At 49.7% G+C, this 24,292-nt stretch overlaps 1 protein-coding gene across 4 annotated transcripts in view; it reads left to right on the plus strand.

Moving 5' to 3' along the window:
* Positions 1-24,292, plus strand: part of PKNOX2 (PBX/knotted 1 homeobox 2) — a 304,551-nt gene that overhangs the window by 83,470 nt on the left and 196,789 nt on the right. The window contains exon 2 of one of the 4 annotated variants that reach the window (XM_044258139.1): positions 15,998-16,069. The exons of the other annotated variants lie outside the window; for them this stretch is intronic. The gene's annotated coding sequence lies outside the window, so the exon portion shown is untranslated. The remainder of the gene's footprint in view (positions 1-15,997; positions 16,070-24,292) is intronic. 4 annotated transcript variants of the gene reach the window in all.

Raw genomic sequence — 24,292 nt, forward strand, 5'->3', positions numbered from 1 at the left:
CTGAAGAGGACCAAGAATGCGGTGTCTGAAATCCTATTTGCTCCCATCAGCTTTTTTGATAGACAGGCCAGAAAGGCAAAGGTGGGGATGGGGACCCTATGACACCACACCCCATCAGCCAGCCCTTTCGACCTTGGGCTCCCCTGTTCTTGGTGGGACCTAAGGGGTAAGAAAGATTGGGGGGTAGTGGCAGGGAGGAGCCATTCTTCCCTTCAAAACCTGCTTTGGGGTCCCCTTCAGTATACTCAGCCTTGCCCTTAGTAGGCTGGTAATTTCAGTGCCCAGGGAAATTTTCCTTGAGTACAGGTATACTTGGGGGATGGTTTTCACTGTTGAGCAAATTCATCCATGAAGGTCCATCTCATCTCTATCATTTCCTTTGAGTTCCTTTGACCTGTAACAGGGGTTGGCTCTTAGATGACCTTTAGTCCTAACCCTGTAAGTCTGACCTCTGGGCTCCTCAGATGTAGACATCCCCCCCTGCCCCACCAAACACTTACAATTGCTGCCCCTCCTCCCCTTCCTGTTCTGTTGTCCCTTTTTGATTCTTTGCAGGTCCTACTCCCTCAATGTCCCTTTCTCCTCCTTCTCCTCCTCCCTCTTCTTTCCTTTCTTTCTCCTTCTCATGGGTGGTTGTCAAAGTCCACAACCCTACCCCATGCCCTGGGTCATCTGCTCAGCTGCCCAGCCTAGCTCCTCTGGCCGTCATGACTCACCCATGCATTTCCAAGCAACATTCCCAGGCTTCTAGTCCACTCTACAGGGCTGAAGGGTGTCGGTCGAACGCAGGCTGTTCCTACCTTCTTCTGGGTACTCCCTTCTCATTGCACAACATTCCTTTGTTCCCATCTTCGCTCGGATCCAGGTGCCATGCCACCTCTGCACACTCATTCCATACAAATGGAATTTACTATCCATCCAAGAGAAACCAAATCAGCAAGTTAAATCAGTTATTGAAAAAAAAAACAAAAAACAAACAAAAAACAAACAAAAAAAGCCAAAAAACTCGTGTTGTGTATTTCACTGTTCCACATCACTGATTTGGGGTCTCCTCAGCTCTCCTCACCTTGCTGCTCCTATGTGCTAGATAAGACAGAAGTAACTTCCACGAATAGAGGGAACCTTGGGCTGCCTGAGGTCCAGCCCAGTTGCAGTACCATGGCTGTGAGCACTCAGGCAGGTGGCTTACCTCCTACAGCTCAGTCTTTCCATCTATAAAATAGGGACACGGCCACTTGAGGCTGTGTGTGAGGAGTGCACCACCTTGTATTGCCATCAGATCCTGGCAGCTGGTCTCACTGTCTCCCAGAGGGCAACTGAGGCAGGGCCAGGGGATCCCACTGCCATGGCATTGCATTTTCCACTATCACAGTCCTTCGTCACATGGGGAAATAAGGCAAAGGGATGAGTAGAAATGTTCTTCCAAGGGTTGGAGGCAGGGGAGGGAACAGAAAGGACTAGACCAACTCCAGATTTTCCCCTCTCCACTTAAGTTTCTGCCTCCCCCATCTACCCCATCTCACCGAAGAGCAAGTTGCTCGTCCAAAAACCAGGGCTCATCCTTGACATTGGCCTTTCCCTCATTGCCACAGAATCCAGTCATGTCCTGTCAATTCCATCAATTGTATAAAGTAAGTCTCAGCTCGACCTCTTCTCTCAAGTCCCCATGTTGTGCCCTTGGCTCAGAAGTCTGCCATGGCTTGTGTGACCCACGGCAGGACTTCCAGCTGGCTTCCTGCTTCCCCTCGTGCCTCCCCTCTTCTCTACCCTGAAGCCAGAGGCATCTCTCAGAGCCTGTGTTGTCCTTCATCAAGGCTATCACAGTTGGCAGCACATATTTATTTGTGTGATAGAGTTTACTATCTGACTTGTCCATCAGACGTGCTCCAGGAGGTCAAGAATAGTGTCTGGGTTGGTCGCTGCATCCTTAGTGCCCTTGATGAGTAACGGTTGAGCCATTGAATGAATGGCTGGCCAGGCAGGCACTGGTGTTCTTGCTGTCTCTTCTAGAGGGAGGTATGCCCCACCAGAGCACTGAACACCATACATCTAGGAACTCAGGGAGGCTTTGCTAAGTGCATCGGGGCCACTGAAGTAGAGGGCCAGACAAGGCTAAATTAATTCACACCACTGGCCTACATTCAGCCCAGGGTCACCTCTGTGCCATCATTCCTCATTCTGTCTCCTTCTCTCTGGCCCCTGCAGGCCTTGTTTTCCATGAGTGCCTTCTGAGCTGGGAGATTAAGCTGGGGGTAAGCCCAGACTGGTGCTTGCTCATGTCCTCGCTACCCCCAAGGAGGAAGTGGGGTCTTCTTTGTCACTTCCTGGTTAGGTTTGGGAAGGGGGGAAGCCCGGGGTGGGGGGATACTTCCTTTGACCTGATGAACTCTTGAGAACAAATACCTCCCTCCCCCTTTAGAGTTAAAACCCTCTCAGATACTCTTTTTACCCTTGGAAGGTGGGGGGGGGGGGAATACAGCTTCTCCTGCTCTCCCTCCTCCCCCACAACTCTGAACTCCATACAAAGTTCGGGAGACTCCCAGAAAATTAGGGAAATGTCCAGAAGACAGGACAAAGCCTTGGAGAGAGAGACAGTGCAAGGACTCAGGTCAGGGTCGCTTGATCAGGCGTCTGTGGTGTGGTGTGACTTGCCTACTCGGTCCCTCTCTGAACCATGGTCTCCACCTGTGGTGAGGGAGCCATGGTACCTGTGTGACTGCCAAGCTAAAGAATATCTGGGAGATTCACTCTAAGAGGAAGTATGACAGCTGGGAAAATGGTTATTTTTCATCTTGTCCATCAGGAAGGCCCCAGACTTAGCCGCCTTCCCTCTCTCTTGTTGTTAATGGCCCAATGGATGAAATTCCTCCCTTGAAGATTTTCTTCCAGAGCTTTCTCTTGGGCATGGCTGGCTCCCTTTAAGTTTCTCTCCTGCCCTGTAGGCATTTCCCCCAAGAGGCAGGCTAGCTTGGCTTTAGCTCCCGACTGGGGAAGAGTATATGTTGAGCGGGTGGTGGGCTCTGCTGGGAGGGTGGGGGTCGCGAGCTGCCTTGTGGCTGCTCCGTGGGGTCTGGCGGAGCCCCAGCCTCTGGCTGTGACATACAGCCCCCTTCATGAAACCAGACAGAATTAAGCCTTTTGTTTCCTGTTTGCTAGGCCGGCTTAAAGAAAACACAGAGGGTCCCTGCGGCTGGGGCTCCCAACAAGACGGCCTTTGTATTCATTTAATTAATCAGTTAGCTGAGGGGAAGGAGAGGAGGGAAGTTCATGTTATAAATACATGTTTTTCTTTGGCTTTTTTCCCCCAAAAGACAGGGCCTGAATGGCATCCCCGAGAGAGCCCCCCATCTCACCCCAGACATGCTGGGGGCCGGGGGCCTGCCTGGCTGCAGCTGTGACACTTCCCGCCCCCACTCTCTCAAGGGGCATTAGGCCTGATCTCTCTGGGGCCTGGGGAAATGTTAAATGCCAGCGGAGAGTGGGGGAGGTTAGCCTCTGGACCCCAGTTCCCAGTTTCCCGCTCCTCGCCTCTCCCCTCCAGCCTCACTTCCCCCATGGTTGGAGCACATGCACTGCCACGCAGAGGACTAGTCTGTCCCTGTCTGTCCCTAAAGAGGCCTGCACACTGTGCAGGTGCACCGTGGGCAGAAGCCTTCGCTTAGCGGCTGAGCGGACTTGAGGCTCCCTGCTTCTTGCCCCCAACCCCACCCTCCGAAGGGAAGGTCTGGGGCTGCACTCACCAAAACGTCCAGGCAGACGAAGCACTCAGCTCCTCCAGGGCCCTCCTTCCTTCCTTTTCAGTGTGAGCCTTCTAAAGTGCATGGGGAAAGGAAAACAAAGTAGGGCTCCTGGGGCTCTGGAGAGGGGCTGTGGTTGGCGGGCAGTGAGTCCTCTTGGATAGATACCCTCAACCCACTTCCACCGCACCGAGTGGGTTGTTCCAGTAAAGCCTCCTTTGATGATATTATGGAAACAAATTCAATTCCTTTTTTTTTTTTTAAAGATTTTATTTATTTATTTGACAGAGAGAGATCACAAGTAGGCAGAGAGGCAGGCAGAGAGAGAGAGAGAGAGGAAAGCAGGCTCTCTGCTCAGCAGAGAGCCCGATGCGGGACTCGATCCCAGGACCCTGGGATCATGACCTGAGCCGAAGGCAGCGGCTTAACCCACTGAGCCACCCAGGCGCCCCCAATTCCTTTTTTTTTTTGTTTTGGTAGAGATGGGGCAGATCCACTCACTGCTTTCTCACCCCCAACCCCTGTTTCCAGGTACTTTTAAATTTTCAAAACCTTTCATTATGCGGTAAAATATTTGCAGTTCCTAAACATACGGCCCTTGTAATGGATCACTGTGGTAAGTTTTTCCTCATGAGCTCTTCATTTCAAGTCTTATCTGCAAGGCTCTGGTATCCAGTAACCAGGACTCTAGGCCTTCAGGACACACTGCTCAGAAAATTCCCAGCTCTAGCTCGAACATAGAGGGCCCAGGGCTCTCTCCAGACCTCGAATCTGGCCTCTAAATACTTATCTTGTCTGCCAAGCTGTCAGGCCAGTATGTAGCCAGGTGCTGCCAACACACGTGGCATAAGGCCTCTGCTTCCTGGGCCCTGTAGTGACCCCAAGAGACAGCAGAGGCCACAAGGGCAGAGCTAGTAACATGGCGATAGGACGGCAAGGCCTTGGTTTTCTCTCTTCCCCTGCTGAGGATATCCTACCCCTCACAACCACTGAGAGAGGCCCAAGGTTCAAGCCACAAACCCAAATGCCCTCCTTTGAGGGATTTTTTTTTTTTTTTTTTTTTTTTTTTGAGTACACACAGCCCTGGCCGAGCTCTGGTGAGGTGGTCTTCCATTAGCTAACTAGCAAAATGCCCGGACTTTTGCATGACTTGGGTCAGCAAACTGTTTGATTTAGTTTATTAAGAGGCTGACTAGGGGGTGTGTGTCCCTGTGTGCGCATATTTCCTGAAGAGATGAATAAAACTCAGGACTCCGGAATTTCTGTGTCATCTCCAGGGTAGTCTTGTGTCAGCTCCTTTTCCCAAAGCTTCAGTTCCCCAAATCCCTGTATCGCCTTCACCATCCAAGCAGGGAGAAGGAAAACCCATGGGGGATCCTCTGCCCACAGGGTGGGTCATAGGTTCAGGAAAGAAAAAAAAAAAATCCATGCTGCCCTTTGCTTGGGGCTTCTGGAACTGCCCTTTACTGGAGATCCATGAATTGGAGGTTGGCACAGAGAGAGGTCAGACCCTAGAGAGAAAATCTCATTTGCACAGTTTGAATCGTAGAGACGCCAGAGTGGGAAGGAATTCTGGTGATCAGGTGGACAGGGGAAGAAGCAAAAGCCACTCCTTTCCCAGAAGAGGAAGTTCATAGCATGTTGGTGGGTGGGCTGAGCAGCCGTGGGGGCTGGGGCTGGTTCGGGTCCCCAGGATGCAGCCAGCGTGGCTGGCATTTGGATCACCAAAGAAAGGGCCACTAAAGCCATGTTTTTCAAACAGTAATATATAAACAAGTCTCCTGGGCGTCTTGTTAAGATGCAGATTCTAAATCAGTAGGTCTAACAGGGACCAAGAGTCTGCATTTTTAACAGGCTCCCCAAGTGATATTGATGCCACGGGTCTGTGGGCCACACTGTGAGCCCCAAGGTACTAACGGATTTATCAGGGTTGTGCTTGCTCTGTAAAAATTTGCTGCCCTGTGGTCCAGTCATAGGGTGACTAACCCACCCCAGTTTGCCTGGGAATTTCCCAGTGTAATCAGTGTAAGTTGCCTGGACTGTTGTCAACCCTGGTTCACGACACTTATTTTGTATCTATTATGCCTCACACATAATAAGGCTGGTAGAGCCAAATACTTTCCAGTGTTGGGACACGGGCTTGCTTCCTGAGAGGGCTGGGAGAGCCCTTGTGAAAGGCATGCCTGAACCCTAGGCCTTAAGTGGGCTCTGTCTCTTCCACTGCCTGGCCTGTGGGATCTCCAGTGCTTCATAGATCCATTGAGGGACCGTGAATGCAAAATGGGCTTTGGTGGCCAGCAAGCTGGGCGGGAGACTTCTTGATGGGCGGCAGGGAGAGGTATTTTTGTTTTTTATGCATATTTTGTGACTCCTTTGTTTCTGAATCCAGTATTTTAATTCCACATTTTATTACATCCAAGTACATATTCATTTCAAAGCCAGCAGGTGAGTCTCTGGTGTGTGCTGGGGGAAGACGGGGGCCCTGTGAACAGAGGCTGGGTGATGCTCCCTTGAGTCCTAAATATTTTGCGTCTCCAAACAGCCCCTACTTTAACATCAGGATCTCATCTCTTCCCTTTTCTCCCATCACATGCCCTACCCCCAACCATGTGTGCAGCAGCCCAACCTCAGCTCCCCGAGAACGCACTACATTAAATGAACATACATTTGTCAGGCACTTAAGATGTACAAGCCATTCAGGAATACGAAAATACAAGTGAAACCTAGCCCCTAACTTCCAGCCTCAAGGAGTTTATCCCCTAATTGGGGAAGTGGTTCGGGGAAAGAAAAGTAACAATACAAGGTTTAAATAATAATGAAGATCGCCATGCAGGGGAGGTCACAAGGAGGAGCAGGATTAATTAATTACTAAATGAGTGGCACAGATTCTGTGCGCTGAGGGAATTCTGGGAAGAAAGAGACGGTTGTGCACTGCGGTGTTGTGGAATGACGGGGGCCTTGGTTGGCGGGGCTGGAGTATTCTGGGGAAGGCGGAGTTCAGTTCAGCTCCACAGATATGTATGGGGCAACTGCTGTGTTCCAGGCACTGTGCTGGACTCTGCAGACGCAGAGAAAAATAAGACTGAGTTCCTACCCTTGAGTCTAATAGTCTAGAGCAGGAACTGAGAAGGAAGTTCAAGGGCAGGAGGCAGTGGGGCACCATACAGGGACACAGCTCAGGCTAATGGCTGTTGCAGCGGTTGGAAGAAACTGACTTTTGTGACCTCTAAGGTTGCTTGAGTAGAAAATAGTCCAAAATGTGGCCAAATGTTGGGGAGGAGAGCGTTAAGCAAGACATCAGCTTGCACAAAGCTATGCATGCATGGACCCACACGGTGTGTGTTTGCCAAGTGGGCAGTTCAGGATTTCTGGACCGGGAAGCATGGTCCATGGAGTGGCAGGAGGTGAGTGGTGTAGCACAGGTGGCCGGGTCAGGGAGAGCCTTCTGCGTCACCTGAGGAGTTTTCATGGAGGGCGCCTGGGTGGCTCAGTGGGTTCAGATCTGCCTTCAGCTCGGGTCATGATCTCAGGGTCCTGGGATCGAGCCCCACATTGGGCTCCCTGCTCAGCACTCCCTCTCCCTCTCCCACTCCCCCTATTTGTGTCCCCTCTCTCCCTGTCTCTCTGTCAAATAAATACATAAAATCTTTTTCATAGAGTCAACGATGAGGCCATGGGAAATAGCAGCCAAGAAGCAGGCGGACGCCCTGTTCTGCCACTCGCTGCCTGTGTGAATCAGGGTGAATCATGTAATCCCTCGGTGCCTCAATTTCTTAATCTGTAAAAAGGGCATAAAAATAGTACTTCCCTTTTTGTGAGAACTGAGTGATTTAATCAGCCTAGAATGCTGAGAGCAGTCTTGGAACAAAGAGGATGCTCAATAAATTGTAGCTATCGTTAGTATTAAAGGATTTTAGGCTGGCGAGTGCCTTGGAGAGATTTGTGTTTTCGAAAGATCATGTTGGCAGGACTGAGAAGGCTGGGTTAATGTGGATAAGACGGCGGGGCGGGGCAGGGGGAGACCTACTGCCGTCCTCTAGGCGAGCAGCGATGAATGCTGGACGGAAGCAGAGGTGCTGTGAAGGGAGGGGAAGAGCCAGAGTCGAGAACTCTGAAAGGGCAGTGCTAAAGGGTGCTTTCCATGGAGACTTCTAGGTCTTTCCCTTATGTACTGGGTGGATGGGGGTTCCAACAACTATGCCAGGAAAACCAAGAAAAGAATCGATCTTCTAGGGAGTGGGTTTATTATTTTTCCTTTCCTTTCCTTCCTCCCTTCCTCCCTTCGCCCTCCCTTCTTTCCTTCCTTCCTTCCGTCCTTCCTCCCTTCCAACCTTCCTTCCTTCTTTCTTCTTTCTTCCTTCCCTTCCTCCCTTCCTCCCATCTAACACACTGAGTTTGAATATGTATGGCACCCTTCACTGGAGATGTCTGTCGGGACACTGAATATATGCACTAGAGGACATGGCTGGAGGTGGAGATTAGCCCATGGATGGTGGTCAAATCCATGTAGTGAATGGGATCACCCAGAGAGAGGGAGCAGAGGAAGAAGAGTGGGCAAAGATGAATCCTGAGGAATACAACATTTAAAAGATGGTGATAGAAAAACCATAGACGAGCTATGGAGAGGAAGGGGAGTTAGATGAATCTGGAAAGGATGGCATCATCAAACCAGAGAAGTAGAAGGCTTTGCAATGGAGAGTGAAACTATAGAGTCAGAGTCAGTGGCAAATCCAGCAAGAGAAGGACTAAAAAGTAGTCACTGAGTCTGTTGATGTGAGAGCCACTGGCACCCGAGGGTACAGGCAAGGGTGAACATTGGAGAGGACTGAGGGGTGCATGGGAGGTGAGGAAGTGGTGGGAGCACATGTGTGTGGGGTGTGGCTGTCCATCAATACGGCTTTGCCATAGGACTCGTGGGAGATGAACTGCGGGCCAACAACCACCAAGCAAATCCCACCTGAGGCCCTTGGATTGGAAACCACTGGAGAGATTTAATTTAGCCATTCATTTTTCTACTCAGCAGCTATTTATTGCATAACTACTATAGGTTTAAAAGTATGCTAAATGACATTCAGGAATGAAAGGGTCTGATAGAAGATGATAAGTATCAAATGACATACTGTGAATTGAATTGGGAAATATATTTCTTCTTCGGGTTGCCAAGAAATACTTCATGGACAGATGGCTTTTGAGCTGGGCTTGAAAGAGTAGGATTCTAATGGGCAGTCGTGGAAGAGAGGCATTTCAATAGATAGATGGAGTGTGCAAATGCCCTGTGGTAGGTAAGTATGGAGCATAATCAGGAAACAAGAAATACTCTAGTTTATTAAAACTGTAGGGTCAGCACCAAAGTAGATTGTAAGTTAAGGCTGGAAAGAGGTTAGAACCCTGGTGTGAGGGGTTTCTGCGTCAGTCTTAGGCATTTGCACTTTATTCTATGGGTTCCAAGGAGCCATTGCAGTTTGTTGAGGAGTTTTTTTTTGAAGATTTTATTAATTTATTTGAGAGAGAGAGAGACTGTGTGTGTGTGTGTGTGTCTGTGTGTCTGTGTGTGTGCGCGCGTGCATGCACGTGTGGGTGGGGATGGGGGCAAAGGCAGAGAGGTGTAGGAAGAGGGACAAGCAGGCTCAGTGCTGAGCACAGAGTCTGACATGGGGCCTGATCTCATGACCCCGATACCATGACCTGAGCCGAAATCAAGAGTCAGATGCTTAACTGACTGAGCCACCCAGGTGCCCCTGCAGGTTTTGATATAAGGAATAAAAAGAGAAGACTGCTTTATAAGAGGGTTTTGCTGACACTGACACTGATGTGTAACATAGATCAGAGCAGAGAGGAGTACATTGGGAGACTACTATAATTGGGAATGACAAGTAGTGAAGGAATTAAGTAAGATGCGTGTTGGTAAGGAGGAAGAGAACATGGGAGATTAGGCAGGAATTGGACCAGTAGGACTGAAGCTGCTCACATGGGGATGTGCTAGGTCTGGCTTAGTTGAGGGCTGAAGTCAAAATTGGAGGAGGCAGGGTTGGATGGTGGTGAGGGAGAAATCACCAGGAACTCCCAAGATCCTTGGTGATTCTACAGATTTGGAATAGAAGTGGTATCATAACGAAAACAGGAAAGAGAAGAAGATGAGTTGGTTTGAAGAAGGGAGAAGGGACAAGCATCCCACTCTGAGTTGAGGAGGTTCTTGCCTGAGAAATGGCCATTGCACGCAGGGCCAGGAGTCCTCTCAGCTGTCACCGGACTTGTGGGCCCGCAGCCAGGTTGCAGGGGATCAGGAGAGAAGAGGAAGTGACAGTTGTGAGCACACACTGCTCTTTCAAAGGTTTGACACTGAAAGGAAAGAGAGAGATGAGAGGAATATCATTCCAGAGGGTGAAGACAATAATTTAAAGGTTTAATAATTCTTCCATTCATATTACAATGTAGGAAATACTTCAAGTCCATTATCTTGTTCCTTGTCACCATAGTTAAGGAAGTCAGCAAGGGCTATTACACCCACTTTACAGATGAAGACACTGAGTCTCTGGAGGGCACAGGACCAGTAAGTGTCATGGGTGGAGTTTTGCGTTCTGGGGAGGGTTTTCTACTGCACTGTCGTGCCTAAGGGTCTGGGGAGAGTTTGTGGGCTTACAGGTCAAGCCAGGCAGCCTGAGCAGAGGGAAAGACAGAAGATACATGAATACACACTCCCACCTATGGGCACCGTGGGATGGAGGTCGGAGCCTGGGTGGAAACATCCTAGGGAAGGAGAAGGGGGCTCTGCTTTTAAGGCAGGAGAAAAGGAGGAGGGGTTACAGATACAGCATGTTGAGGAGAAGAGGAAGGACACTAGGCACAGAGCCAGGACACTGACAACACCCAGATGAAAAGTTCGAAGACATTTATGAAGCAACATGCCCACAGCACAGGAGTAAGCAGGGTGAGGCTGGAGGACGGAAGAGTAGAACAAGGGGGCTCTGGTCTCTAGCTCTGGGCTGTGAGATGCAAGGCAGAGGCCCCTGGATTATGAATGAACCAATGAACAAAGGGTCCCTCCACATAGGCCCTAAAGCTAGAAATCTTGAAGGTGGGAGGGAGTGTGTCCTATGCAACCCCCATACCTTACCCTTTACCCCCACCCTCTTCTCCAGTTGGTCTCCACTGATGTCCTAGGCTGTGATTGCTCTCATTCTAGCCCTGGCCCCAGGAAAAGAATTAGTTGGCCCATCCCCAGAGTCAAGGAGGTTCAGGACGGAGGTTGGCCCTCACTAGACATGAAGCAAGATAGTGGAGGTGGGGGCACAGAGGATGAACCCCAGATGAGTCTTCCCTCTGGAGGCAGGAGAATGCAGACAAGTGGGAGTGGCTCTGCCACAGCCTGAATGGGAAATAGAAAGACGGCTTCATGTACAGAATGTACAGAAAGAGAACCCACAGAGGTGGCCTTTCTATCCGAATCTGTGCCTTTGATCTGGGAATCTGGGAGCGGCCCTCCCATGGGCGCCATGTTACTTCTTGGTCACTTATTGTCTGTCCTGCATTCTGCTCTTCCTGTCCAGCCTCCATGACTGGAATCCCAGGAATCTGCCCTCCTTGCTTTGAGGAGGTCATTTCGTCCTGGTGGTTGCAGTCCCTTAGGGAAGGAGCCCACGCTGTTCTTTTTCTGAGGCCAAAGTGCATTCAGAGCAAAAGGAAGGCCATGACACCTCATGGGTCCCTGCCTCTCCTTTCGTGCCAATGTGGGCTCCAGCCTGTGTGGGGCAAATCAGGTGCAGGCGCCATGTTGGGGGGCATAGAGCCCTGTGGTGCCAACACAGCAGGGCCCTCGCAGCACTGCTAGTGGAACATGTGGACAACGCGCTTTTTCTGAGAAAATCCCCTGTTCACTGGCCAGAGTGTTCAGGGTCTCTAGCTGTGGCTGCCTCCCACTGAAGGTGACCAACTGTTCCAGGTTGCCTGAGACCAAGGGGTCTCCTGGGATATGGGATCTTCTGTGTAGAAGTCTGGAAAGTGTCAGGGCAACGGGGACAAGATGTCACCCCAAGTTCTCTCCCCTCTTCTACTTCTGGAAAAGTGCAGAGCTCATGGATTTTCCTCCAGGACAATGCCCCTAACAAACGTGTAAAAGGCTAAACTCTGCAATGTGATGCCACTGTGCTTCATGGAGGTGGCTTTGGGATCTACAGGCCCAGGTTGAAATCTCCTCTCTATTACTTCCTAGGTGTGCAAGTTTAGGTGAATTACTTTATATTTCTGAGACTCTGTTTTCTTATCTCTAAAAGGGAGGTAATATTATCATTCTCGCAGGATTAAATGTGAGGGTTAAATGAGGCTGTGTTCATCAGTCAGTTGCCTTGCATGTTATAAGGCACGTGTAAGAGAAATCAATAAATGTTAGTTTTCTCTGATTCCTCCCTCACCATTGTTCTGGCATTGGAGTGATACCCATTCTACAGGTGGGAATGAAGGCTGATGAGCAGGTATAGTTGACTCCAGCTCAAAACGACAGAATCAGAAATCAGCAACAGACCCCTCTCTCTTGACTGCCATCTTTCTACTGGAGTACACAAGGGTTTCTTGATCTGAATGTTTCCTGGATGAGAGGGAAGGAACTGTTTTATTCACTTACTTAACCGTCCATCCATCCATGCATTCAACAAATATTCATTGAGTACCTAGTATGTGTCAGGTACTTTTCTGGGTATTGGAGATGCAACTGACAACACATACATTTTTCTGCCCTCATGAAGCTTCCATCCTGGGAGAGGACACACATAACAAACGTCTGTCAAATACAATGCAAAGTAGTAATAATTGCTCTGAAGAGAAAATAAAGCAGTTGAAGATGGTAGAGAGTAGCCAGGATTCGGGCACCATTCCACAGGGTGGCTGGGCTAGGGAAGGGTCCTCTGAGGAGGGGACATTTGACCTGAGGCCTGAAAAAAATGTCCCCTGGGTGCCCTGGGCCTGCCTTTCCCTCTTCCTGGAGCTCCCAGCTCGGGCCCAGCTGCCACAGGGTGGAGTCAGGGTGGAGGAAGACGGTTTCTGGTCTGGGGCTGCAGTGGGAGGTGGGACGCAGCTGTTTTTATCAGCTGTCAGTCCACAGTGCTGACCCCTCCACTGGTCCGAGCTTTCAGGATGGGGGAGGGACCCACACCAGAAATTCAGTTACTGAGGGTCAGATGGTGATTGAAAATGATATGAGAGGGCTGCCTCGCTCACTTGGGGACCCTACACTGGGGGGCAAATCCCAGTGCATTTGGTTTCCTGCATGGCTCTATTTCTTTGCATTGCCTTTTCCTTTAAGAAAATAATAATAATAATAATAATAACACCTCTGTTTGGACTGCATGCTAAATGATTTATGAACATTATTCTTGTCTGTTAGTTCTACCTGTAGGAGCTCTAGCCCTCACAATCCTTTTCATGTTGATTAAGTAGATTTGAAAGCAAAAGGAGACTGTCTGTAAATTGCTTCACAGTATAGACCAGCGGCTTCCCTGGACTGAGGAGGGATTCCTCATCTTCCCTTTGCAAGAGTTCCTTTGCAGCTGGTTGAGCAGGAGATCAGTCCAGAAACCTGCCGTCAGTCTTGTATGTGCCGGAGGAGGCAGAGGGATAGCGTTCTTTCTGGAGCTGGTAATTACGAATTTGAGATCCTGGAATTCTCTGGATCGAATGTCCAGGAGTCAGCTTTCTAGGGCAGGTGTGATTGCACCTGACTCGGCCCCATGCCGGTCAAGAGGACGAGGGTGTTTGTAAAAGGCCTGTCAGAGCTTAGTTTCATCAGGGCAACCCACTGAAGAGGGCGGGCGAGAGAAGGGAGAGAGAAGGAAGGTCACAGCCCAACCCTCTGTATTCTTAGGCTAATGGAAGGTGCACTTGGAGAGGAAACATGACCTGTAGAGCCAGCTCTGAAGCTGGAGGGCCCTTGGTTAGTTCTTTAGTTAGGACAGGACCAGTGCCTTTCCCTAGTTCTTCCCCTAACCCTTGACCATTACTGTGTGATGGACAACTTGGACACACACTTTGTGGGTAGCTGGGTCATTAAGGTTCTGGCTTCAGCACTCACTTGGACTCGGGGATGTGGTTAGGCGTCGTCATACCCTCGCCAATACTCAGAGACACTCGCTCCAAGTCTAGAAGTAGACTTCTAGAGATGCTGTTTCTACTACAGATCCTGCTTGGTCGTAGCCTAGTCTGGCCTAGGGCGGCCTTCTCCTGGTCTTCATGTCCGATGTGGAATAGGACAGCTTCCCCTGAACTGCTGAGCGGCTACAGAAATCCTATGAGATTGTCCTCTCTTCTCCGCCACCCTGCCCCAGAGGTGTCCCTCTGAGCTGCCTCCATGCTTTTGGGTTTTCAAATCCGGACTCCAGTGGTTTATTTAGAATCCCCCATCTTCGAAAAGTTATCACGCTTCATGGCCTCTCTTTGTGTGTAAGCCCTGAGTTTCATCTCCCTTGCCACCCCCTCTGCCCTATTCAGGGTGGCATTTCTTTGGACATGCCTGTGCTAGACATGACTAGGTTTGGCCTCATCTTACCTTTCTGTTGGGTGACTTCGGAAAAGTCACCTCATACACCTGACTCACAAGTCCTTCGGTTACTAAATGGGGATAAGACCATTTGAGAAACAAATGAGATGGTAGTTTTGAAAAATGCTTAGTCAGTTGTCTTTATTGTCTTTGCATGACAAAAGTTTACATAGAGCCTTAAAAATGTGAACACTAAAAATCCTATTGTCTAGCTACAAACCATCTAGGACAAGGGTGAGGTAGTGTACATAGAGGAAAACCCAGACCATTTTGTGTGGAAACCCAAAGAGAAATGCTAATGGTGCCAACTCAACCTCAGGCCCTACGGAGAGGGAGCCAAGCTCCTCCTGGGTACTAGACACTGGGCTTTCTCGGTCTGTTGTCTGTTCCTCATACAGTCCTTGACATGGCATCATCCGCATTTGAACAGGGGATGGAAACGAGACCCAAAGAGATTATGTTGCCCAAGAGCACAAAGTTAGCAAGTCGTGGGGCTGTGAATCAAACAAACCCGAGTTCTGCCCTGACCCTTAAGTCCAGCGAGCCGAACTGAGCCACCACCCCCAACTCGCTCGGCCTCTTGAACCTGTAATTCTCCCATTAGCAGTTTATCCCTCTGAGAGAAGCATTTATTCTTTGGGTTCTCTTTTCTGGGTACTCTTTGGGTTCTCCCGCGCTCTCTCCCTCTCTAATGCACACACCAGGGAGAGTTGCCCATGAAGCATAGATTAGTGCATGGGCTCCTTTCCTCCTGGCTAAGAGAGGCAGCCAGAGTAAAATCTCTAAATTGTGGACATGGGAGGGCAGCTAATCCTGAAAAGGACAAAAAGGAAAGGCTTGTCCATCTAAGACAAATGTTAGCCCCTTCAGAGCTGTGCCTGGACTGGCCTGGCCTCTGCATGAGCAGAGCCAAGCCCTGGGGATGGCCTGGGAGATCCACGTCCTGCTGTCGGGAGCCCCAGTTAGCAGCCTCGCCATCGTGGAATGCAGCCTCCGCCTGAGGGACTGGGGATGTGGTTAGGCGTCGTCATCACCTCGCCAATACTCAGAGACACTCGCTCCCAGGGCCCCCTGTCCCTCGCCCTTTGATGTGGAGAGTTCATCCCCGTGAAGCCTCTGTCCACTCCAAGAGCCCCCTCTCTCTCCAGAGTGGCTCAAAGGGTCTTTTGAGCCGGGGAGCGAGCGGCCTATGGGCCTGGGAGAGGAGATAAAGGCGTGAGATCCCTGGAGGGCTCAAAGGGTCAGGGGCTGTGTATCTGGTGACTTCTGAATGCAAGTTCTAACAAAGAGAAATCTGTGGTGGGAGAGCCTCAGCGAAGGAAATAAAATCTCCATGAAAACAAACTTTTGTTGGAAGCTTTCTCCTCTTGTTTTGGCAGCGTTGCTAAGTCCTGGAAGGGGAAGGCCGTGTCTTCCGGAGCAGATTGTCCAAATATCAGCTTGCTACTAGGGGCTGTTTTTCTCCCACCAGGAGGCTGGGGCTTGGGAGTGAGTGCAGGAGTAATTGGTTTTCTCATCAAAGCCAGAATGAGTACAAGAAAAGCCAGGGGGCAGCGCAGAGAGCTGTGGACTGTGGGTTAGGCCCTTGGTGGACACAGCACAGTGTGTGATAGGGTTCAGTGATTCGGCTGGACCCTGGATCCCTCTGGGCCTCACTTGTCTCAGCTGTAAAATGGACGTAACTTGCCCAAGGTCTTTCAGCTGGAAAAGCAGGATGTAAACTTCTGTTTTCCAGTGCCTTGTCATTCACAAAAACCAGAGGATGGAGTTGAAAGGATCTTTGAAGGCACCAGAGGACCACAGGAAGGTCGGATAATTATTATAATATACTCTGTGTGTGTGTGTGTGTGTGTGTGTGTGTGTGTGTTCTTTCTCCCTGGGCCTAGGTAGTCACATACCATGCTCAGTTGTTTGGTTTCTACATCTTGTTTTGCAAAGAAGCAAGGGAATGGTTAAAGAAGGAGCTTTCCAGTCCGTCTCTGCTGCTGCTAACTCGAATTGGTTAGCTAGATCCAGGGACGCTAGGGGCTCACAAGTTTTAGGGAATGTAGAGAATGAGGGCTTCCCCAGCTGCTGAGATGTTTTTATGTTAAGTACGTATAAGGATACAGTTTTTTCTCACTGGAGTCCAGGGAAAGGGGAAGAATGTGTATTGGATCCAGGCCCCATAGATTCTTTTTTTGACTCCCTAAGAGTCTTCTTTTGTCCTGCTTTGGGAGAAAATCCTTTATGGTGGCTGTCATCCGGCAGAGCTCAGAGGACTTTGGAGTGGCAGGTAGCCAGGGGGATTAGGCAGGGACTGGGAGTTGAGCTGTGGTTTCGATTCTGCCTGTTCCTGACAGGCTTCTGTGACCCCACGGTGGGCCCTGTTCCTCTCAACCATAGACAGCACCAGATGGAATGAGAGGGAGGAGGGAGAGAAACTCAGAGCCGTCCTGGCTGAGGGTGAATCCGGATGGGTGCTGAGGGGGGCCTGGGAGTGTTGGCTGGGAGCCAAGGAGGCTTCCTCTCCTGCAGGCCCCCTCCCCACTCCTTCCCCAGCCAGAGGCCCAGGCTGCTGCCTTTGATTGCTGGTCTGGGAAGGTGTGTGTGTCTCCCCCGTGCTCTGCACTTCTCTGAAACCTGAGAGACACATGAGTTGAAGTACCTCCCCAGAGTTCTCTCTTTGACCAGAGGGGCTGGGATGTGTCCGGATTTGGGAAGGTCCGTCCAGGGAAGCCTGACTGAATTGGCAAAGGCAGCTCCTCCCTCCCTTCTCCCCTCTGCTGTCCCTTGGGAGGCCTTGCCAGGTCAGTCATGGGCTAATAACAGCCCCAGGAACGCCGATGTCACATGGCTGGTTGGAGCGGCCTGCGACAGTTAATAGGTGAGGTCTCCCACTGCTGACCGCATGCAGAGTTCACGTGGGGCGTGTTTCGGTTTGACACGCCAGCGCGTGTGCGGGTACGGAAGTAGGTGGGAGGCCTGTGTGTGCAAGCTGTCCTCCTCCCCCCTCAGCACACACACATGGGTCCCCACGTACGTGCACACATGCACACACGCAGAGCCATACATAGGTCACACGCACGCAGGCGCGTGGTCATAGGCATACACACACATGGAGCCATACACACACGTGACACAGTCCCAATCACACGCATACCCACATAGTCACATGCACACACGCACACGCAGTGATGCGCACCAGCTCACACACACCCTCACACATACACAGAAGCATGCTGGGGATATGAGAGAAACCTCTTCTAGGAGCTTCTCTCTTCCCTCTCCCATGTCCCCCCCTTCCCTCACCCGGGACCTCCCTCTTCCCTCTCACCTCCCTGGTCACCTCCTCATTTTATCAGCAGGAACACAAGTCCTGGATGTGTCGGGCCAGCTTCATTCCCTGCAGTCTGAATGTAACATGAGGTGGCAAAAAGAACTCGGGTAAGAGCCAGCCAGAGCTGAACTGAGACCCTGACTTCCCCACTGAACTGGGTTCATGACGTGGCCCCACTGGGCGAGTTGTCTGACCTCTGTAAGCCTCACTTTGCTCCTCTCTAGAAGAGGACCGAAAACACTGCCGTACGGGGCTGCTGGGAGGCATGTGTGTGCTGACAGGTGCCGCAGGTGTGTGGTGATGGGTATGTCCCGGTAGCACAGGCTGGAACACAGGAAGTGCCCAGAGGACGCCAGCTCCCTCCTTTCCCTGTTGTTCCCATCAGTATATTTCTGCTGCGTGGCCACCATGTTGGTGTCTGACCGAGAAAGGAGGCCTGGCCTGGGGAAGCGTTTGGGGTGTGCTCTACGTGGACTTCGCCTCATTTATCTGGGGCTGATTCAGCTGCGAGGAAGGAAATAAGATGACTGTCACTTAAAGACAATGACCCTGTTCACAACAGCCTGCTCATCCCTTTTACCCAATAAGAAGGTTGAGCACAGAGGGGTTAAGTCATTTCATTTTTTTTTTTTAAAGATTTTATTTATTTATTTGACAGACTGAGATCACAAGCAGGCAGAGAGGCAGGCAGAGAGAGAGAGAGGGGAGGAAGCAGGCTCCCCGCTGAGCAGAGGGCCTGATGCGGGGCTCGATCCAAGGACCCTGGGATCATGACCCGAGCCAAAGGCAGAGGCTTTCACCCACTGAGCCACCCAGACGCCCCGGTTAAGCCATTTCTCTGAGTTCACACAGCCAGTTACGTGGCTGGGAACCCAGCTCCTACCCCTGGCTTTCTGTTGCGGTAGGAGATTAGCTACAGCATCGGGGACACTGGCACGGAGCTCAGGCAAATGGCACTGTTGGTCTGGTGATTTACTAGGTCATCTTCTTCCCTTCTTAGAGCAGCCACGTTTGGATGGGACATTTCTTCTATCTTCTCTGTAAAGATGGATGTGGGTAGAAAGGCATTGGGCTGGAAGACATCTGAGGGGGCATCTGCGGGAATGCATGAGGGGAGTGTAGGGAGCTCCATTCAGGTTTGCAAACATTGGTTGCACACCTGCCTTGCACTGGGTCTCAAGCTAGGTGCTGGGGCTGCAGAAATGAGCAAGACATTGCTCCTGCTCAAGGAACTCTAACGAAGTGAGCAGGATATGGGCTCAGGCATGTAAGAAAGATGTGTAGACAATGAGGTTAAGGCAGCCATAGAGGAAAACACCAGATGGTGCATGGCAGTGATGGGGTGGGGATGGGAACTTGGTCTGACATTTGCTTGGAGGAGGTGATGGTGGAACATACCGTCCCAGGAACTAGACAGGAGAAGGAGGCAGAGGGCCCTCCAGGGAGCAGGGACAGGGTGCGCCAGAACATGGGAGTGTAAGACAGCAAGAGGAAGGAGGGAGGGGTGGGCAGGGACAGACTGAGTGCTAAGGCTCTTGGATTATATTTTGCAGGTGATGAGGAGCTATGGAATGTACTGAAATGGGGGAGTGGTGTTGTCAGATTTATATTCTAGAACTTGGCCTCAGCACCAGTGGAGATGGGTTGGAAGGGACCAGACTTTCACAAGCGCATTCAAGATATGTTTCAGTTAGAATGCCTTTGGCTGCCAGTAGCAGCAAATCCAACCCAAAGTGGCTTAAACAGTAAGAAATTCTAATTCTTACATATTATGAAGCCCAGAACCAGGAGTGCTCTAGGGTTAGAAAAATTCAGTGGCTCAGTGACATCAACAAGCACTCAGATTCTTTCTCTGCCATCCTCCGGATATCAGCTTTGTTTTCAGACTAGCTTTCCTCTGGGTCATACAATGGTGGTAGTAGTTCCATGCATCACACCAACCTGTAGGCAACTAAAAATAGTAAAGTAAATCATTTGTAAAACCATGGGGAGTGACAGAGGCTGTGGCCAATGAGATTTTGAATGGTCCCGGCCTGTTGGAATTCAAATTACAATTTTTAAAAGGCACAGGAAAAAATATTTTAAACAAAGTCATGAGACAAATGACAAACTGGGGGGGAAATTGCAACTCATATCACAGGGCTATTCTCCCTAATATACAAAGAGTTCTTAAAAATCAACAACGAATACAACCAAATAGAAAAAAATGAGCAAGAAATTTGAATGGTCTATAAATGAAGAAGAAAATACAAATGGCTCTTAACATATGAAAAGGATGTTCAATATTAAGAAATGAATGCGAATTAAGACTATACTGAGATAGCGTTATTCATTCATCTTTTAAATGGACAAAAATCCAAAAAGTTTGTTATCACACTGTATTGGCAAATTTCTAGGGAAACAAGCTATCTGGTAGTGTAAATCAGTACAACCCTTTTAGAGTGCAATTTGGCAATACCTATCAAAATTATCATATGCCTTTTGCCTCAGCAATTTCATATTGGGGAATTAATCCTAAAAGATATATTGTACATATGTGAAATAACATTCATGAAAGTTTATTCTTTGCAACATTATTTGTAATAGCAAAAGATTAGAAAGAACCCAAATATCCATCTGTTGCAGTTAGTTAGATTAGTTAAATTGTGAAATATTCTGATAATGGAATACTACACATTTAAAAAGAGGACAGAGAGGGGTGCCTGGCTGGCTCAGTTGGTAGAGCATATGACTCTTGATCTTGGGGTCGGGAGTTCAAGCCCCATGTTGGAAGTAGAGCTTACTTTTTAAAAAGGAAATAAATAAAAATTTTTAAAAGGAATGAAGGCTCTGTCTTTGTACTGATATGGAAAGATCTCCAAAAATATATTAAGTGTAAAAAAAAAAAAAAAATCCACCAAGGTGCAAAAAAGTGGGGGATAACAAGAATCTGTATTTGTCTTTGCTTGGGTAAGTAGGGGACAGGAATGGGAGGGAGAATTTCATATAGTTTTTAAAATTTTTGAACCATGTTACTTACTACTCTTTTTTTTTTTAAGATTTTATTTATTTATTTTAAAGGAAGAGAGAGAACATGCACATGGGTGGGGGGAGGGGCAGAAGGAGAGGGAGGGAATCCCAAGCAGACTCTGTGCTGAGCATAGAGGTAGAAGCAAGGCTTGATCCCATGACTCCAAGATCATGACCTGAGCTGAAATCAAGAGATGGGTGCATAACCGACTGAGCTACCTAGGCGCCCCACCTATTACCTTTTTAAAAACAAAACAAAGGAAAACCAGGAGCACTGCCCAAATCCCATGAAACATCTGGGAAGAGTTGCCAGTTTGCATCCCTGGGCTGTGAATTATGCAGTGATAGTGGAGCTGAAATAGGATGGATTTGAGAAATATTATTTTTAAGAGAGAGAGAATCCCAAACAGGCTCTACTTCAGCTCAGAGCCCAACACAGGGCTTGATCCCATGACCCCAAGATCATGACCTGAGCCGAAATAAAGAGTTGGACACTTAACCGAGCTACTGAGGTGCCCTGGGAGATGTTTTGTTTTTTTTTTAAGAGTGAAATCCCCCTGGTTGGGCGTGGGAGTGAGAGAGAAGGTAGAGTTGGAATGCAAGGGGACCCCCACCCAGGTTGTGGGTAACTGGTGGAAGACGGCATCATTATGAGATGGGAAGACTGCAGGGAAGCATGTTGGGGAAGCAAGGTAGCCCGGAGAATCATTTCACTTCTGAACTCAGTTACTGAGTTCCTGGGACCCTACCTTGTCCTCTTTCTCCATCCCTCCATCCACAGGCGATATTTCTGGCTAGGGACTTTTCATTTACAGGACATTCATGCGAGAAGTGCAGTGGGATGGGATGTATTTGGAGTCCATCTGTCCATTTGCTGATAATAGCAGTCCCCTCAGGTCTGGGTCCTGCTGCAAAGCCCATCTGGAGAGTTTGGGTCCCGAATGAAAAAGGGACCGAACAGCTAATGGCAGTTGCACTGTTGGTGGTGAAGGCATTATGAGCTGGTATGTGAAATATGGCCACACTCTTGGTTTTAGCTGGAGCTGGAAAGGATTAGAAGACAATTAATAAATCATTTAGTGCCCTGAGTTTAAGTAACTTATTATTATGGGCTGCATATATTTATTACGCTTCACTGAGCAACATTGGCAAATTTCCTTCAAATGTCACACAATTTGTATGCAATTTGTTTCAGAAGGGTTTTTTTTTTCTTTTTTTTAATGCACATATAAATTATTAACCTGAATTCTTCAGGACAGATTGCCAGAATCCTAACCCCTCCCCCACTATCCCTTATGAGTCTCATAAAGGCTTTCTGTCCCCAAAATGATGACAGGACCAGCTGAGGAGCCAGAAGGGGATGCAGGGTTGCTTGCTGTCTCCTTGGGCTGCTTTGGGGCAGAGACCTAAATCCTGCCTTCCCAAGCTTTAGGGAAAAGAAAAAAAATCAGGCTGGCAGGGTGGCACCAGCCATCCTTAAGTAAAACCAGGGTCCCGGGGACTCCGGAGCTGGAAGCATTTCAGACACTGATGGCTCCGAACTGTTTATTTTGTCACAGGACCAGCCACAGTGGAGTGACAGCTTTCTCCAAGACGGGCTGGAGAATCTGGTCCACATTTTTTCAGGCCTGATTCTGTGTTGTCCTTGTGTTTTTTTTGGTGGAGCAGTTTAAAGTTTTGGTATGATAATGTTTTTCATTGACTCATGCATTATTACAGCCCCTCCCCACCAAGCTGCTTCTGTGCAGAGCAGTGAGGGGTTGGGTCACAGGACGATCTGACCGGCTTATACCTCCCCTTTGTGAACATCAGTACAACATGCATCTGCTGAGCACCTGATGTATGATAGGTGCGCATGTGTGCACACATGTGTGCGTGTGTGCGCATGTGCATGTGTTGTAGCAAACAACATCCTTTCCTTCGTCTTGCTTTATGCCCCAGCATCCACACGAGTCAGTGCCTATTGAGCAAATGACTGAGCCAACCAGGAATGAACACAGGCAGCTCCAGACAAGCTCAACACAACTTACAGGAAGCCTGGAAGCATCTCGAAGGAGACTCATTGGGAGTTTTCCAGAGAGCTAAAAGGCTTCTTAAAATCCTTCGAGGATGTTTTAAACATCAGCAGCGGACGTTCTCCCCTATTTTCCTAGGCAAATGATCCTGAATTTGATGGAACCTAACGTGCTGACTCACGAGGTGGCCCCTTCGTGCTCTCCTTGCTTGATTCCCCCCCCCCCCGTCCCCTGTGTGCGCCTCCTCTCGCACTGTTTCTAGCAGCTGAGGCCTGAGGCACCAGAAAACGGGTCCTGTTAGAAACATGTGTAAAACCAGTCTGAAGCAGCGCTAAGTGACAGTCTGAGAGGCTCCCTTCTGAGGAAGCTTCATAAACTTTAGTAGGAAGATTTTGTGGCATGTACTTTGACTGCTTAGAGATGTTTAAAAATGGTTTTCTTTCCAGTATTTTTATACCAGGTTGGATTTATGAGGCTACCGACTAGCTTACTCACGTGCTGGTAAGGAAGGCATTTTTGTCCCAGAAATGACGGCCTGTCTGCCGGGAGGCTGTGAATAGAGCAGTAGGCTTGGTAAAAAGCATTTTACCTCCTCGTTCGCTTTCAAGAGGGTCACAGGCAAAGTTCCCTGATTCCGTTATTTTCAGTCACCAGAAGGCAATTTAACTATGAGAGAGGGCCTCTTGTTTACTGGGGATTTGGGGCATCAGTCTTGAGGAAGCCCCTGGCAAGGCCTTGCTCCCCAGCTCTGCCTTCCCCTTTACCCCTGGAGGGTGCTAGGTCTTCTCTCTGCCAGAGACAGTGCCACCTGTGTCTTCTCTTGAGGGGCGGCCCAGCCTACCTTTCTGCCACCCGCCGGGGGGGGTGGGTTTCTGAGCAAGTCCCACCTCGATGGGGCCTTCGTGGTCCCTCCGCGCACGGGGACAGTTGCCTCTGCCTGCCTTTGCTACCCATCAGCTCTTTCACTGGCAGGTGCCAGGTGGAGACAGTCAGCTGCTCAGGAGAGAGATTGTTCTGGGTATTTACTGCTAGCAAGGGATCCCATTTTATCTACCTGCCATCAGAGTAATCTGTCCTCTGCTGGAGGTACTCGGAGGAGCAATGAGCAGGTGAGGCACGCCAGACGGCAGGGCAGCCGGGTGACACCGGGCTGGAGCGGGTGACACTGGGCTGGAGCGGGAAGTCGTTGGCCTGGCTCCGGAGGCCTCCGGCCTGTGCGCTAAACTCAGTCAACCTCCCCCCACCCTGCCCTCCCCTGCTTCTGGCACATCAGGCCTCCTTCAGGAAAGGCACAGTTTTCCTACTCCGTTTGTTCTCAGATTGGTGTTATACCCTGGAGCCAAATTAGTGGCTAAGAACAATTGGAAACAAATGCTCTTTCAGCATCCCCACTGTGATCTGGGGATCCAGGTGGGGACACTGGCCCAGTGGTTGCCTTCTCCACCGAGCCACCCCTCCGCGGAGAATCAGCATCCCAGAACCATCCAGCACAGCAATTCCCTCATAATCAGCCTGTGCTGTGCACATCTGCCTAACCTCAGTTAAGCAAGCTGGAGCCCTGTTAAGTTATTTATGAAACAATATTCAGGACCAGCCCCCCGAGGCGAGTTAGGAAGTAATGAATGGAAGTGCTGTTTGGAGAGGCCGGCTCACCAGGGCCTGGGGCTGGCCTGCTGGAGTGAGTGGC

Source organism: Neovison vison, chromosome 7, assembly GCF_020171115.1.
Source record: "Neovison vison isolate M4711 chromosome 7, ASM_NN_V1, whole genome shotgun sequence".
NCBI classification, from domain to species: domain Eukaryota; kingdom Metazoa; phylum Chordata; class Mammalia; order Carnivora; family Mustelidae; genus Neogale; species Neogale vison.